Here is a 16,969-nt window from a genome sequence, read left to right as displayed (position 1 = left end):
CCCGCCATACAATGGTTATTTTTTTCCCTCTAGGAGAGCGTGTAGATCAGAAGCAATTTGAAGACTGTCTTATTGTTCTGTCTTGTTTTGTTTTTTTAATTTCCTACAGCTGGCACAGAGCCTGGCACGTGGCAGGTTATTTATCAAATTGATGACCTGTGTCAATTCCCCCTTATACTAGCTACAAGATTTTTACTAAAACTTATTTTATCTCAAATAGGAAAAGAAATATTCTAAAGTACCCATTTATCAAACTTAAAACTTTTGTAGAAAGATGGATCTTAATTTTTTAGGAGCATCAAATGAGAATGTCACAAAAGAGTCATAAGTAATAGAAATTACAAATAAGGAAACCTACGTCAAAATGGGAGGTGTAAATAATGTTCTCAAGTCTAGCTGGATTCCATCAAATTAATTTTAAAGGTCATTTTCAGCAACCAGGCCCCTGATTTTCACTCCGAACGCCCATACATGGTGCGTTCATTGCAGATGTCAGTTGAATCAGGGAGCTTGGCACACTGCAGGTGTTTCAATATACCATTCTGTGTTTCGATAGCATCTTTCATCAAAGGAGTCCCAGTGCCATCATGGTGTTGACTCCCTGACCGCTACGCGAAGGCAGAGCAGTTCAGCACAGAGCAGTGACGATCTTACCTCCTGAAAATGAAAGGGCCCCAGGTTCCAGATGCAGTCTTATTGATGGCTTAGAGAGAGCTGATGCCAATTCTAATTCATCACAACAAGGTATAGAAGATCCATTTTTCAAAGATGATGAGACCAATATACATCTCATTGCAAAGCTCTTCTTATAAAGTAACAATGATACTTCTCCATCGACTGATGGGGGTCACTGCTCCCTTCCCTGGAGCCTGAGTGGGCCTGTGATTATAGGCAAAGCGATGCTGTGTGATTTCCAAAGCTATGTTAGAAATGGTAATAGAGTCTTCACTTGATGCGCACGCTCTCTCTCTCTCTCTTTCTCTCTCTCAGGATGCCTGCCCTTCAACTTGGCCATCAGGATGTGAAGAAGCCCAAACTAGGCCATGTAGAGAGAACACACGGAGGGGATCATTTAGAAAAGAACTAAGACCCGCCCAGCTTCCAGCCATGTGAGTAGTGAGCCTTCAAATGTCACCCACTAAAAGTCCCACTCTCCCCACTGAGTCCTGCCCACATGGCAGATTTGATGGCTAAAGGTCATTGTCTTAATCCACCAAGTTTGGGGCTGCTTGTCACACAGCATTAGAAAACTGCAACACCAGGCAGGAACCCTTGACAGACACCCAGGGTGGCCAGGGGGAGGATGAGAACATGGGGTCAAAGAGACTCGTAGTTCAATCAGCAGTAATCCCCTTCTCCCCACCCTTAGGCCAGCAGGCTCCTCATAACACAGCACCCTACTTTTGTCCTCTAGGTCAGACTTGGAAGAGGGCTCCTTGGTCAACGACCCAAGACCTGGCTCCCTGTGACTGACACGAAGCACACTGTGGAGTGAATAGGCCAAGGAGCTAATCAAGCTGGGCATGTGTCCAATAGTGACAGACCACAAGTGGGACACTGGAAATCTAAAACTAGGCACAACAGTAAGAAGACAGACAAGCCCCTTAACAACCCTTTAACACAAACTTTAACATTTCCCACTTATCATTTGGCATTTATCTTCATTAGCTTTAGCGTTGATGGAGAGTGGGTTCTCAATGGGCAACTGAGACACTCAGACAATTTCTTAGTAAGAGAAATTGTCTTACTATGGTCATAGAGTCTGTCCATGGGGGTACAGCTGGGACAGATCCCAGGACTGCACTCTCCATCAAGAAGACACATCCAGAAGGGAAAGAAGGAACTGAAGTAAAAGTCCAAAGTGGATACATTTAAAGATTGTGAAAGAGCAGTTATATTATTAAATTCAAGAGTCAAAATCTCAAGAATCACTCAGTCCTTTGGTGAGAACACTGACTAACTCCTGGACCTTGGCCAGAGCGCTGTCTAGTTGGTCCTGCGGAGCAAAGGTCTAGTCTGGACCACACACAGGATCCCCAAGGGCTATCCATGCCCAGAAACCAGAGGACGCCAGCAAGTTAATGTGGAGACCAGTGCTTCATCACTGCAGCTGCAGCAGCAGAATGACAGAAGGCAGAAGGAGGAAGGGAGAAGAGACAGGAGATCAGCTCCTTAGGGCTGTAATGATCCCTGAATGATCATGAAACAGAAGATCAGCCCATAAACCAGAGCTACGCAGCAGAACTTCCGGTGCCATCTGATATAGCAGCGTCCAGCCACATGTGGCTCTGGAGCCCCTGCCATGTGGCCAGTGCAACTAAGAAACTAAATTTTAAATTGGATTTAATTTTAAACAATTTAAACTTAGATAGCCCCACGTGGCTGCCACCTACCATGTCGGACAGCACAGCCTTACAGTGCACCAGGTATTTCCCCTCCTTCCCTTCAGCACCAGGTGAGAACACCTCGGGGCATCTCTGCCTCCGGAAGTCTCCCAGGTGTGCTCTTACTCTACCGGCTCTGAAAAAGCCCACGGCTGGACTTCAATGGCCAAAACGTAAATGTATCGAGTCACTGGGGAAATTTTCTTTCCCATTCCCTCCAGCGTTAGGAGAGCATGAACTAAAGCGTGGCTTGGGCTATTCGTTTTCTACATGAGGTCAGCAGGGATTTTTAATAATAAGCCCAACTTCAACTTACAGGTACTTCAAACTGTGTCAGTACAGAGATGAGCTGCGCTGAAAGGATCAGACCTTCCGACTCCCACAGCCTCAACGGAAAAGCATTGGGAATGTTACAAAAAGACGTGTGAAGTCCATGAGTCATGTAGGAATGGCTTATAACAGATACTCAGTTTTCAAAAAATAGTCTGTGACGTGAAATTGTATTTTGGAACAAGGATTGTTATCAGTTTAAACAATTAGCACATGCTATTTTTTTTTTTTGGCAGATGTAAATATTTATCACTTTCTACTGTCTTCAGATGTCAACAAAAATCCACCCTCAGCCAGCCAGATGCCTTTCTACAGAGTGGGGATAGATGGGGAGAGACTTAAGAGGATTCCCACAAAATTTACAAAGTCCTAGAAACAGCTCCAAAAAGCACCCAGCAGCTAACCATTTGGCCTGCAGGCAAGCTATGAATTTTGCAAGGAAATGAGACATTCACCAGGAAAACAGCCAATATATCCCAACATTCAAGTGTTCCCGTAATCTGATATCCAATTTACCAACTCAAACTTATTTTAATCACTGCCCAATATGATTCCACCATTTCAGGCAAACGGATAGTCTTCAGTAAAAGTTCCCCATTCAAGACAGGCATTCTCACAGATGGGTAATGTTAGCATAGGTAGCTAGTTAGATATTAGCCAATATTAACAAAAGAGAAGGGAGAAAACTGGCTAAGCCTGAATAAGTCAGGAAACTAGTTTCACAGAAACTCCAGAGAATAGCTGGAGTTGCTCCCCCAAACCAAATGAATTAACACCCTCCCAGTGGGCAGGAAAGACTGGCTCTCCAATCACCCCTGGGAACAACCAGCCAGTTCCCCTAGATTAGAGGGGGAGGGAGAAATGGTGAGGGGGAAAGTCCTTCTACTAAGCACATGTGCAGAAGCCAAAATGGCAACCATAAAGGAGAGACGACAGACCTGGGAAAATCTGGGGAAAGACTGGATAGGATAAGGATGAAAGCTCAGAAAAAGCCAGGAAAGATATTGGACAGTTTGAAGGAAAGCCTGCTCTCTCCCAAGCCCAAGGAAATATAATCAAGACTTAACAAACACCCGAGGCTCACTCTCTCTTTAGCAGCCCAACGGGCAGGAGCACGATGCTGATGGGGTGGGAGCTGGGCAGAAACAGAGACTGTGCTGGACAACTGGAGCCTCAGGTGCCTGGCTAATGGCTCAGCAGCTCTGGGTCCTGGCCCTCCTGGACTTGGTGGGAACAAGTGCAGGCCTGCAGCCCTGCAGGCTGGACTTCTTCCACAGGCGAGGAGGTGCTGAGCCACCAGGTAATGGATGAGACATTGCCTAAGCTCTTTCCTTTGTTTTTGCTCCAATAAATCTTGCCATTCTATCTCAAATTCTCCTGTATGTATCCCTAAAATGCACTTCCTGTGATACTGTGGAAGAATCCTATTTCCTCCAGCAAGACTAGTAGAACATAAATTGGAAATCTTTAGCAAAATATTCTGTATTAGAAAGTTTTCTTTCAAAAATAAAGACAATAGGCAACAATTCCCAAATATAAAACAACTCAGGAAATATGCTTTTTCTTAAAAACCTTAATGACTCCTGACAATGAAGCCTACCAGAGAGTAAACTATTAGGAATGGTAAAGCCATAGGAAAAAATCGAGAGTTAAAAGGGCATTGATTAGAATTAAATGTGGGGGTGGGGAATAACCAGAGGAAAAAAAGGTGCTGCGTGTTAAAAGTATAAATCCTAATGATAAAAATAAAACAAGCACAAACATCTGAGTCAGAGGAGGGATGCTGAGTGAAGTGTTAGATCGTTTATTATGTTGTTATGGCAGGCTGAACCCATTCTCACTGCCAAACAGCTCTCTTCTGAACTAAGAAAACTAACCCACTCAGAATAAGGAATAGCCTTTCAGTGGACTGGCCATTTCTTTTCCTTTTGTTAAATTCAAGTATGGTCAAATAGAATATTTTACTTTTTTTTTCATTGTTGATTAGTGTTATGAATGCGACAGATTTCTGTATATTCAGTTTGTATTTTGTTTCTTAATGGATTGTGTTATTAATTCTATTAATTTTGTTGAATTCTTTAAGAAATTCTATATAGAGTATCATGTCTTCTACAAGAATATTTTACTTTTAAAGCTATGTTTAGTTTCAGCTCAGTCTTATACAATTATTTCTGCCCATCATTTTTCTATCCATTCCTCTACCCATCTCTCTCACTATGTAGAGAGAGGCAAGCTGAAATGAATGTTAACATTGGTTATTTTCTGGTTGAGATTTCTGAGTAATAGTTTAATTTCCCCTTTGAACTGTGGATGAAAAAGTAGCCACATACTAACCCTGACAAGCTCAAGGGAGGCCTGCACGGTGGCCTTACAAACTCCGAGACCGAAAGTAATCACACAGGATGGTTTGGAACTAAAACTTCCTAACGAAAAGTGTGACATGGTGGGTAGTCATGTCCTAGGCCTGCAGCTTCCATGACAAAGGTCAGTCTTTATCGTAAGTGAGCCTGCCCATTGTCCTTCCGTATCTAAGATGCCTTAGGAATGTCGGAGTAATTCCCCTTTTCCCAGAACCCTCAGGACACAATCTCCCACCAGAACATAAAACCATGGATCCTCTTATTGTTTTCCTGTTGCCCAAATACCCTCTCTGTGTGTAGTAAATGCTAGTTTTTAACTATCCTATACCTACCAATGTAAAAGTATATGTTTATCTATTTTACTTTTTATGCAACCTCAGAGATTTCCCCACCTTGCTTTCTCCCACCTCCCTAATCTGTCACCAATGGATTTCATGGAACGCCCTCCTGCCTTCCCTTTTGATTCTGATGTATAAAATAAGCGGTAGAACTGCCATTTTCTGAAGCATTTCTCAATCCGTTGAGATTTTGCTTCCTGGCAATTGCCATCAGTTTGGCTCAAATAAACTCATAAAAATTCTCTACAGGTTTGGATGTTTTTTACATTGATAAAATGATATATATACATTTTTTGCCTGACTTTTAAAAATAAGAAACACAAATCACAGAAATAAAGAGAAACCAGTCATTACTTTTCTGATTTCTATGGTTCATTTTTCTAAAATGGTCACCTGATCCACGCTTCTCTCGTTTCCCCAATACTCACCAATCTCAGATTCTGACTCAAATACCTCCAGCAGTCCTCATTCATTCTCTGCCCCTCTGTTCTGGGCTGTGTCTCCGTTGTTGGAGAAACACGATGCTCCAGGATGGGAGAACCTGCCTAGGTCACGCCTCCCCAAAGTTGTCCAGCAGGGGAGTGCAGGGACCTCCCAACAGTGTTGGTGAGACGCTAAGGCCTTTTACCTAGAGGTGTGAATGGAAACCACTGACGCTGGGACTCCCAGAGGCGCAGTTTTTCCATGACAATGGTGACATTCTCTCTCCCCCTTCCCTTTCTCTATCCTTCTCTTTTAAAGAAAGTTAAAGAACAAACCCTACCAGATGACTTGGAAGAAAGAGGGCAGGGTGGGTGTCTGGGTGGAGGGAGGGATGAGCAGAGAACTGTGAGGGGTACAGAGTAGCCTGCATCCACATTTCTAGCAGCCTTCTCTCCCGCAGAACCCCAAGACTGCATTCCAGTCATAACAAGCTTGTCTGACCGCTTGGAACAGCTGTCCCCGTTTTGTTTAATTCATAGCAGAAGTCAATGGTTTTGCTTTGTTTGTGTCCCCACCCTGTCCTCTAACTTAAGGAGTGTGTGTAAGAGCAAAAGCTGCAGCCATCAAATTTCACCAGTTCATTAGATCAGGGACTACAGGGCACCACACAGACCAATCTATACAAGTAGCACATTCCAAAAGAATAGATCCTGGGCGGCAGGGCACTTTATGCCTCCATACACAGTGTTCCAGGCGTTTGACTTTAACCCCTAACTGAAGCACTTGCTGTTTGGAAAGTTCTCTTAGTAAAACACCGGACATAGTCCGCTTGTATGTAATGTACCAGCAGACATGACCCTTCCTAGAAACAGCGACTCACACTCTGCTAAACACCAGCGTCACAGGGCTCTCTGTGGGGGAAGAAGTAAGTCCCCGCAGACCATTACCTCGGGGAGTACTGCTTCTGCCTTCCCCCCCGAAGACACGCAGTTATACATACTGACACATAAACACTCTGGAGGTTCTGAGTTAAAACAAGCAAACGACAAGCCAAGTCTGTTCACTTTGTTGAATTAATTGTAAACCTATTTGATCATGGAATCCATTGTTTGAGGTAACCTTCACCAACATTCCTTTAGCCTGATGGTCCTGTCTAATTTTAAAACTCCATTATCGTACGAGTCCATAAAATTGAAACTCTCTTAAAGCTTGGCTTCCTCGTCATGTAGATAATAGCTTAGCATGCACAGACACTGTTTCTTGGCTACGAATCAGGCTCACAAGAGCCAGTAATAACACTCGGATACCTTTTGCTTATAGTTTCATGTCCAGGCTTGAGAGATGCAGAGCCATGAGAAACCATGACTATCCCATAGAAACCATAAACAATGTTCTAGATACTGGAGATGCGGTTCTCTATTTGACCCCATCTCCCCTAAAAGCCCTTCCGGGTCTCTCATTATCACGTATCTTTCCCCAAACCTAATTTCCCCATTCCCCCTCGCTTTCTAAAGCTTACTGCTCAGACTCAATCTTTTCTATTTCAATCCGAATTACCTGGAAGGGGAAACATCTGAATGGCAAGTGTAACGTCATGTAGAAGAAGGAAGAGCCACTCCACGAGTGGCACTCAGTCAATGGGACAAATGCTCAAAAAATCTTGTGGAAAGTATCTCAGAAATGAAATATACACACAACTGTTATGCAGGCTGACTTCAAAACCTACCTCTGAGCAACCTGCACTACAGTTACCAAGGAAACAAGAACAAGGGATCAACAACGTATGCACTAAACAAATGTTTATTGGTCACTTGCTGTTGGGCAGGTACCGCTAGACATCGGCAATAAAGCAGTGAGCCAAGTCTGAAACACCATGCTACAAACAATAGCACAAAACAGACCAGAAAATTCAGTAATACCAACCCACGTGATGACTCTGGAGAACACGGTTTCTACACAGAAGAAGGCTGACTTTAAGGAAGAGTTCAAACCATCTCACAAGGTACAAGGGAAGTTCTCACATCCGTGAGCAGGGCGGGCATGGGGAAGGCAACAGACAATTTATGTTGTGTCTATCATTTCCCGGTGCCATGCTCGATGCTTTCCTATACATATCACTTTTCTAGTAGGAAAACATTAGAAGAATTATTTTATTTACTTTTTAAATCTTTATTGTGTATTTTTAATTCTCAGAATTATCCTTTCACTTAGGTTTTAGCTTCATTTCATAGTTAAGGAACTGAGACGGAGCTAGTGCTCGAACTTTTGTAATATGCCTGATTGGAATCCATACCTTTTATATAAGAACAGTGAGGTTGCACCTGAAACTGAACTCATGGCCACTTCAAAGTAGCAGATCTAACATGACTTCATGATGGCAGAGAAGAGATCTCTCAAAGAATGTGGGAGAAGAGTCGATGGCAACATCATATCAAGAATATAATGTTCACAAGTTTGTAGGATTCACACTTCCCAATTTTAAAATTTACTGCAAAGCTATAGGAATCAAGTCAGTGGGTACTGGCAAAAACACAGATATATAGATAAATGGAATAGAATTGAAAACGCAGAAATGAAACTCTCACGTGTATGACCAATTCACTTTGGACAAAGGTGCTAACACAGTTCGATGATGAAAATAGTCTTTTTAACAAATGATACCAGGAAAAGTGGATTTTTCACATGCAAAAGGAAGAAGGTGAACCCCTCCATCACACCATATATTATAGTTGTAAATGTAAGAGCTAAACTACAATGTAATACTCTAGAAAGAAAACACAGGGGTAAATTTTCCTAACCATGGATTAGGTCATCGTCTCTAACTACGACACCTAAAACAAAGGCAATACAAGAAAAAATAGTAAGTTGTAACTCATCAAAATTTAAAAATGTTATGCTTCAAAGGATAACATCAAGAGAATGAAAAGAAAACCCAAGAATGGGAGAAAATACTTGCAAATCTTATATCTGATACGGGTCTAGTATCCAGAATACATATAGAACTCTTACAACTCGACAATGAAAAAACCCCCGATTTTTTTAAATGGGCAAATGACTTAAATAGACATTTCACCAAAGAAGACACACAAATGATCAGAAATCACATGAAAAGATGTTAAACATCATTAACCATGAAAGAATACAAATTAAATAACCCTTAGACACAGACAGCAGTGTGCTGATGGCCAGAGGGAAGAGGGGAATAAGGTGGAGGCAGGCAAAGGGGGTTAAAAATGGGGACATCTAAAACAGTGTAAACAATAAAAAAGATAATATTTTAAAAGATTAAAAAACTGCAAAAAGATACAGACAAGCAAACAACAGGCAGATAATGACAAGTGTTAGCAAGGATGTGGAGAAATTGGAACTCTCATACATTTTGGTGGAAGTGTATACTTTGAAAAACAATCTGGCAGTTCCTCAAAATGTTAAACATAGTTACCAGATGAGGCAGCAATTCCACTCCTAGGTATGTACCCAAGAGACCTTAAACCACATGCCCAGACTAAAACTTGTATAAGAATATTCATAGCATCATAATTCATAATAGTCAAAAAGTGAAAAACCCAAATGTCTATCAACTGAAGAATAGATAAACAAAAAGTGGGATATCCATATGTTATAAATTAAATGTCTGTGTCATCCCTAAATGCATGTGTTGAAGTCTAATCTCCAGTGTGATGGTATTTGGAGGTGGAACCATTTGGCAGGCAATTAGGTCAGGGGGTGGAGCCCTCATGAATGGGATTAGTGCCCTTATAAAAAGAAAGCTTGCTTCCTCTCTCTGCTCTCAGCCATGCGAGGTTACAGAAAGATGGCCATCAACTCACCAGGAAGTGGGTTCTCACCAGACAGTGGCTTCGCCGCCCCTTGATCTTGGACTTCTTAGCCTCCAGAACTGTAAGAAATAAGTGTTTATGGTTTAAGGCAATCAGTCAAAGACAACTTGTTATAACAGCCCAAACTGACTAAGAGATACCATACAATGGAATATAATTCAGCTATAAAAATGAATAAAACATTGAGTCACGCTAAGCATGGATAAACACTAAAAACATGCTAAATGAAAGAAGAGGGATAAAAAAGGCCACATATTATGTGATTCCATCTATATGAAATGTCTATTATAACCAAATCTATAGAGACAAGGAAGTAGTGTTTGCCTTGGCCTGGAGGTAGGGGGAAATGGGGAATATGGGATTTCTCCTGGGGGAGATGAAATGCACTGGAATTAGACAGCGAAGATGGTTGCACAGTTTTGTGAATGTACTAAAAAAAGTCACTGACTTACACACTCTAAAAGGGTAAAGCTTGTGGTATGTAAATTATACATCAATAAAAAAATTCTCCTCTTCTAAAAATAATCTTTGATTCAAATAGAATCAGACACGCAATTACCTATCTTCTCCCACAAAAACCACCGGCATTGAGGTGAATCTATTTTTGCAGAGTGAGATTTCTGACACTGAAATCCAGTCCTACGACTCGAAGAACTATTCTGTGCTCTGAAAGAGAGGAAGGAAGCTCCAATAAGAAAGTTTTGAGAACTCCACCATGACTGCCTTAAAAATATCATACTAAGTTGAAAACAAATGAGTTAAATAATATCAACATGGAAGCCTATAATTTCATATCAGTCCACATAAAGCCTGAATATATATGCTCTAGAGGACTCATGGAAAGGAAAGAATGAAATGGCAAAGGTCAAAGTCAACTTCAACATGTGGAAACACCAATACAAATTACAACAAGACTCGTCAACCCCAGCTGCCACATTAGTCATCACAGAACTCTCTGAAAGATCATGGAGATTCCTCTTCATTTGCGAGGTTGCTGACAATCACATCCAGAAATAAAACATGGGGTCCTCCAAGATGTTGAAGGCCTTCTTCTATCCCGGTGGGCAGTGACAGCTTAGCTCACTGAGGGCCTATTTCCAAGCAATCAGAGGTCTAATTAAATCCCTTACTAATTAAAAGCCAAATCTAGATGTGACGTTAAAATGACCTTTAAGCTCCAAAACAGTTGTGTGATCTTTGATCTGTATGCTTGCTTTACATTTAGCAAAGGTCCGCATTAAAAAAAAAAGAAAAACGTTACTACAACTCTAATTCTCAGAAATACCACCATGTAGGTTAAAATACATACATGTATATACGCAGTATTCACTAGTCAAAAGAACAGCCCCAACTGTAGTCAAATGAGCAAGATAAATAGAGCAAGGACAAGTCATCTCAACTTTTGAAAGGTTACGTTCCAAAACTAACAGCTATTTGAAACTCATAACTCATTTTTTCAGAAAAACCTGTTAGGTCGTGGTCACACACCAAGGGCATCCAGAAAGCAATGTACTTGAAGTAGAAAGCTCGTGGCACTTCCAATAAGGGGAAATTGCCCTCCAGGTTCAACTCCAGAACATAGCTCAGAGCGACAGTACCCCGGCTCCAGCATCGGGAAATGGGGTGCACGCCCTCTGGTCCCATCATTCCCCTGGTATCCCAAATGACCGGACAATACCGGCCACGCCCCGCAGTGGGAATCCCACCCCACCGCCACTCAGACACGCAAACCCACCCACAAGGGATCCTGAGGCTGGAGTGTCCGCAGCATTTTGCTCCTCTCCCCAAATTCTAATTTCAGAAAATGTCTGCTTATCTAGAAATGAAAGCAAACAAAGGAGTTTACATTATAGGATTTTTTAAAAACTTTTGGTTGAAGTATAACAGTGATACAGAACGTCCAATTGCTGGATTTTAAAAAATATCTTTTTCAGGGAAGATACATGGAAAGTCATGACTTTTGGCAACTTCTAAATGTCTCTTAAGGTCAGTACAGGCTTGTATTACCCTTATGTCCTCCACGCAGTACCTAGCAGGCACTGAAAGACATCTGTGGAATCTCTGTACCTTTAACCGTTAGTGTTGTGGACGTACTTCATTTTAAAAATACCCTAGAATAACTCGCACACACTGTGACAGGGACTAGCAGGATTGGCCTGGCCTCAGCAAAGGTATTGTTTAGGGAGAATTAGAACACAGGTGGTTAAAATATTGATAAGAACTATCCATAAACGCTGAGTGTCTGGACTGTGTTACGAAGGGTCCCAACAGAGCAAGCGAGGTGAGCAGGGCACAGTGCCAAGCCCGGTGTGAGAAAGGCAGGCTTGCCCTTGCCCGGGGTGATCGGAGCAATTTGCCTCTTTGTCTCATGATTTCCTCAACCAGGAAACTATTCTGGAAACTATTCTCGCCCGGGGAAAATTGTGTGGCTGAGTGACCAGGCTGGGGGGGAAATTAAGTTTTCGGTGAATACCTTGGTGCCTTTAGAATGTGGTTTCACAAATATGTATTGCTTATTACACAATTAAAGAAACAGACTGCATTTTGTGATTCATCATTACAATAAATCCCAAATGAGAGCTGGGAAGTTTATAACAACTCAGGCCACCCTCCCTGGCCCTCTCCCACCACACCCTCTCCCCTACCCTCCCCAGCTCTCCTCTAACCTGCACAGAGCCCCCGGCTCAGCCCCAGGCCTGATCCTGACCTCATTCTAGCCTGACCTCCTGGTTCTGACGTACAGCTTTGCTGTCAGCCCAGCTTCAGGTTTTCAGTTCAAGGATCTCTGTCCCCCTCCCCACCACCACCCCCTACAACCTCCCACCCCTCACTGACTCAGAGCTTCTGGGGAAAAGTGATGCATTTTCCTTCTTTTGAAAAACCACAGGCTCCGTTCTGAGTACAAAGTAAGCTAATTACCTTGAAAGAAAACAAACAAACCAGGAGAAAAAGGCAGGATTGAATTAGCTTTAAGAGAAGAACAAAAGAAAAAGAAAGAGCAAACTTGTAAGTATGACCCTCTGAAATTGTCTGCAGTAGAGCTCACCGTCTCCCCAGCTCCCCGCCTCCCCCACCAATACCACACACAGGCAGTATCAGTGATGGGAGCAATGAAGCAAAGTCGCCTACACCTTAGGGACAGCAAATCTAATCCTAGAGGATGCTTTCCATCAATTATGATTGATCCTCTATCAAGAGAAGGTCTTCGCTAATCTCAGCTTTCTTTAATAGGCCCACAAAAGAACACCAGCCCCACTTGCCAACTTATCTCTGTGGAGTGAGATTCATTAGGGCTGGGCTCAGGACTGTCCCCCAGGCACCTGGAAGGGGCACCTCTCCACGGAGCCTTTCTCTCTGAGCACCAGCCCCTCCCTGTGCTCTGCCCCTCCCCGCCCTGGTTACTGGGGTGACCCAAAGCAAAGGCAGACACTGCACTGACGGAGCTGAGCCAAGCAGATTCACTTCGTCCAGAATTTGTAAGAGACACAGGGACAGGGACAGACTCATGACCATGGAACTTAGGGGACAAGTGGGGCTACTGTGGGGAGCTATTTTTAGCCATGTGCAGGGGAAGCAGAGATAAGAGAATGGGAAAGCAGGGTAGGCAGACAGGGGGAGGGAGTGAGAGGCAGGCAAGGAGGTACAGACCCAGAGAAACATGGACCCAGAAACACGGAGTGAGACACAGACAGACAGACAATACACACACGCAATGACACAGAGCTGAGGAAAGTATCAGACACACAAAGACAGACAAAGCAGATGGAGAGGCCATGGGGGGTGGGAGACCTGGTGGGGGGAAGGGAGGACTTGACAGATTTCCACCAAGTTTGAGGCCCTGCCAAGTTCCAGCTGCGCTTCCTGCCACCTTCCCTGCGGCCCCGGCAGCTACCCCTGCATCAGTCCAACAGCTTCCTCCCTTATCTGATCCAGTGTCAGATATTGTTTTCTGCATATAAAATTAGAAAAGTAATTTTAAATATCAATACCCTGCCTGAGCCAGGCGGCCAGGTGGCCAGGGGGCACAGTCAAAAGGTTGCCAGTCAATCCCCGGTTCCCGCACAGACGAGAGGCAACCAATCAATGTTTCTGAGGCCTCTCTTGCCTATTGGTGTTTCTGTCTCTCTCCCTCCCTCTCTCTCTAGAATCAATAAACATATCCTCAGGTGAGGATTAAAATTAATTAATTAATTTAAATAAAATAAGTATTTGGGAAACCAATTTAGCAATTGTTATCAAAATGTTATAAAATATTCTTATCCTCTTGCGTAATGCCCAGCATTAGAGGCAAAGTTAAGCAAATTATGTCTAGAATATATTATTTTATATCATGAATAATATTGCCTCTAAAACTATTTATGAAGAATACAGCATGTAAGTTGTTCATGTTAAAAGAAAAATGCTAGCCCTGACCAGTGTGACTTATCTGGCTGGGCGTCATCCCACAAAGCAAAAGGTCACTGGTTCAATTCCTGGTCAGGACGCATGCCTAGGTTGCTGGTTCAGTCCCAAGTCGGGGTGCCTATGAGAGGCAACCAATCACTGTTTCTCTCTTGCATCAGTGTTTCTCTCCCTTTCTTTTTCCTTCCCTTACCCTGTCTCTAAAAATGAATTTAAAAAATCTTTAAAAAAAGGAAATATGCTAAATATAAAAGTACATAGAACTATGTAAAAAGTATATTGAAAATAAAGATCACAGAAAACACCCAAAGAGATAGTTACATTTGGGTGGCAAAAAATGGGAATTTCCACCTTTTTTCTTATTAATTTTCTGTATTTTCAACATTTTTAAAAACAAAAATGTATTCAAAACATATTTAATCACTTTAAATAAAGTGAGAGGGGAAAAAAGCAGTGGGAGTCTACCACCTTTCATGTTTGTACCTGTTTTTCTCACGCTGTGACTTTCCTATTACTATAGTACCAAGCATGGATTCCTACATGGAATTACTAAATACAGAATTATTAAATATTACTAAATATTTATTACTGAAATTACTAAATTTATTACTAGAATTACTAAATATAAGGATGTGTATATCTATCTATCTACCTACATAGAGATAGATAGACAGATGGATAGATAGATAGATCGATTGATCAATCGATAGATCGATCTCCAGGTGCCTTTTCAAAGTCAGCAGAAATATCCCTATTCCCGCCCAAATACTCCAAGACCCACTAGAGTATTCCACATCTCTCCTTCCGGGCTTCTCATTTAACAGTAAGCATTTTTTTCCTTCCTTGCAAGTGGCCAGGCACTTGCCTGCTTCAAGTGAGAAGTACTGTAATGTCTCAAGTGAGTTCTACAAGGATGTCTTTCCTCCCGAGTTACATTCCTGGGGAAGAAATCCCTTTTTTGCAAGAGCATTCTCTAGCTTCTCAGGGCTGAAAATGCATTCAGTGGTTCCTACTCACATGGGAACATTTCACTGCTCTTCCCGATCACTATCTGTCACAAGCAGCATCCCTGAGTTACACAGAGAGGAGCAAAGCAGGAACTGAGGTGGGTCTCACGAGCAGTGTGTTTAAATCAGGCTATCTCCCCCACACTTGCATGTGGTTCGACTTCAGAGAGCTGGCTGGTTTGACATGCCCAACTCCACAGCCACTATTTTGCCCATATTTGGGACATGGGAAGGGCTGAGTAGAGTAGCTATTTTGGTTTCCATGGATCAGTTTTAGGACAGGATGGCATCGCTGGAGCTAGGAAGATAAGCTTAAACTTAAATGCTGTTACAGTAAAATGGCCCTTCAATAGCCAGAGAGGGAGATCTACCCGCCTTGGGTTTTGCGCTGCTGTGATCACAGGCAAACACGGCTGCTAGGTGGGCTCCTGGAACTGGGCTTGGTGTGCCGTGGTGGCGGAATTGATTCTGCCTTCATGCCTAGAACAGTTACCTCCTAGGTGTTCCGAATGGAGGAGAACAAGAGCGGCCTCTTTGCAGCCGCAGAAGCAGTGTTTTCAAGACAAATACTGGTTTATAAAAAGCTCTCTCCAGTTCTCAGTTTGAGCCTGAGAGGGGATGTCCTGTCCCTGTCAAATTTCCTCAGTGGAGACTAATTACCTACAAATAATAGATAATTTGGCTACACAGAGAATCATCCTTGGACATGTTAAAGGACAACACATGCTGATGGCCCCTCCTGAAGATTCTAATTCAACAGTGCTGGGATCTCCATGTGAACATTTTTCAAAAGATGATTAAATTGCACAGGACTGAGGATTACCTCCTTTCAGAAGGAAGTCTTGAGTCTTCAGTAGTACACACAAGCTTCAGTTCCCCTCACTCCCACCTCACGTTTCAGCTTCCAGCACACCAGCCCACAGCAGTTCCCCACGAACTGTCTCTGAGCCTTTGCAGCAGCCATCCCACCCCCACTGTGAGCGCAGCAGAGCAGCCCCTCCCAGGCTGTAGCTCAGATGGGGCTTTCCATCCACTCCTGCCGAACATACCCAGACACACAGAAGACAAAGGCAAAGGAATCTAAGCATATTACTACAGAAAAACCATCAAATCACAGAGGAAGGCAGCAAGAGAAGAAAGGAGCAAAGGAATTACAAATCACCCAGAAAACCATGAACAAAATGGCGATAGGCACATACCTACCAATAATTACTTTAAATGCAAAAGGACTAAGTTCTCCAATCTAAAGTCATAGACTAGCTGAATGGATAAGAAACAACCCATGTATATGCTGCCTACTCACTTTGTATATAAGAACACACACCGACTGAAAGTAAAGGCATAAAAAGAGATTTTCCATGTAAATGGAAACCAAAAGAAAGTTGGGTTGGCAATACTTTTATCGGACAAAGGGGACTAAGAAAGAGACTGTGGTAAGTGACAGAGAAGGTCACTATATAATGATGAAGGGGTCAATCCAACCAGAGGGTATAATATTTATAAAAATTATTCACCCAACATAGGAACACCTAAATATATACAGCAAATATTAACAGACCTAAAGGGAGAAATAAACAGCAGTACAATAATAGTGGGGAACTTTAATAATCCATTTTTATCAGTGGAGAGATCATCCAGACAGAAAATCAATGAGGAAACATTGACCTTCAATTCCATGGTAGACCAGATGGACTTTACATTCCCAGGCTGGCTCACACCAGGCTGCCTTTCCACATAACTTATTCTGGCAACTGTATTATAAAAATATTTGTTTGCATGTCTTGTCTTTTTTTCTGAATTGTAAGCTCCTGGAGGGCAGACACTTTTCTTTTTCATCTCTATATCCTGCTGTCTAGCAAGATACCTGTCAAATGTTCAGTGAGCAAA

The 16,969-nt window shown here is 42.6% G+C and overlaps 1 protein-coding gene across 8 annotated transcripts in view; it reads right to left on the bottom strand.

Annotated features, from left to right (window-relative positions):
- The window catches only part of OSBPL3 (oxysterol binding protein like 3), a 154,653-nt gene that overhangs the window by 93,678 nt on the left and 44,006 nt on the right, over positions 1 to 16,969 (bottom strand). For 7 of the 8 annotated variants that reach the window (XM_045197313.2, XM_045197312.2, XM_045197311.2 and 4 more), the window contains one exon: positions 9,666 to 9,733. The exons of the other annotated variant lie outside the window; for it this stretch is intronic. The gene's annotated coding sequence lies outside the window, so the exon portion shown is untranslated. The remainder of the gene's footprint in view (positions 1 to 9,665; positions 9,734 to 16,969) is intronic. 8 annotated transcript variants of the gene reach the window in all.

Source organism: Desmodus rotundus, chromosome 6, assembly GCF_022682495.2.
Source record: "Desmodus rotundus isolate HL8 chromosome 6, HLdesRot8A.1, whole genome shotgun sequence".
Lineage (NCBI taxonomy): Eukaryota > Metazoa > Chordata > Mammalia > Chiroptera > Phyllostomidae > Desmodus > Desmodus rotundus.
This window is presented reverse-complemented; position numbering and strand designations above follow the sequence as displayed.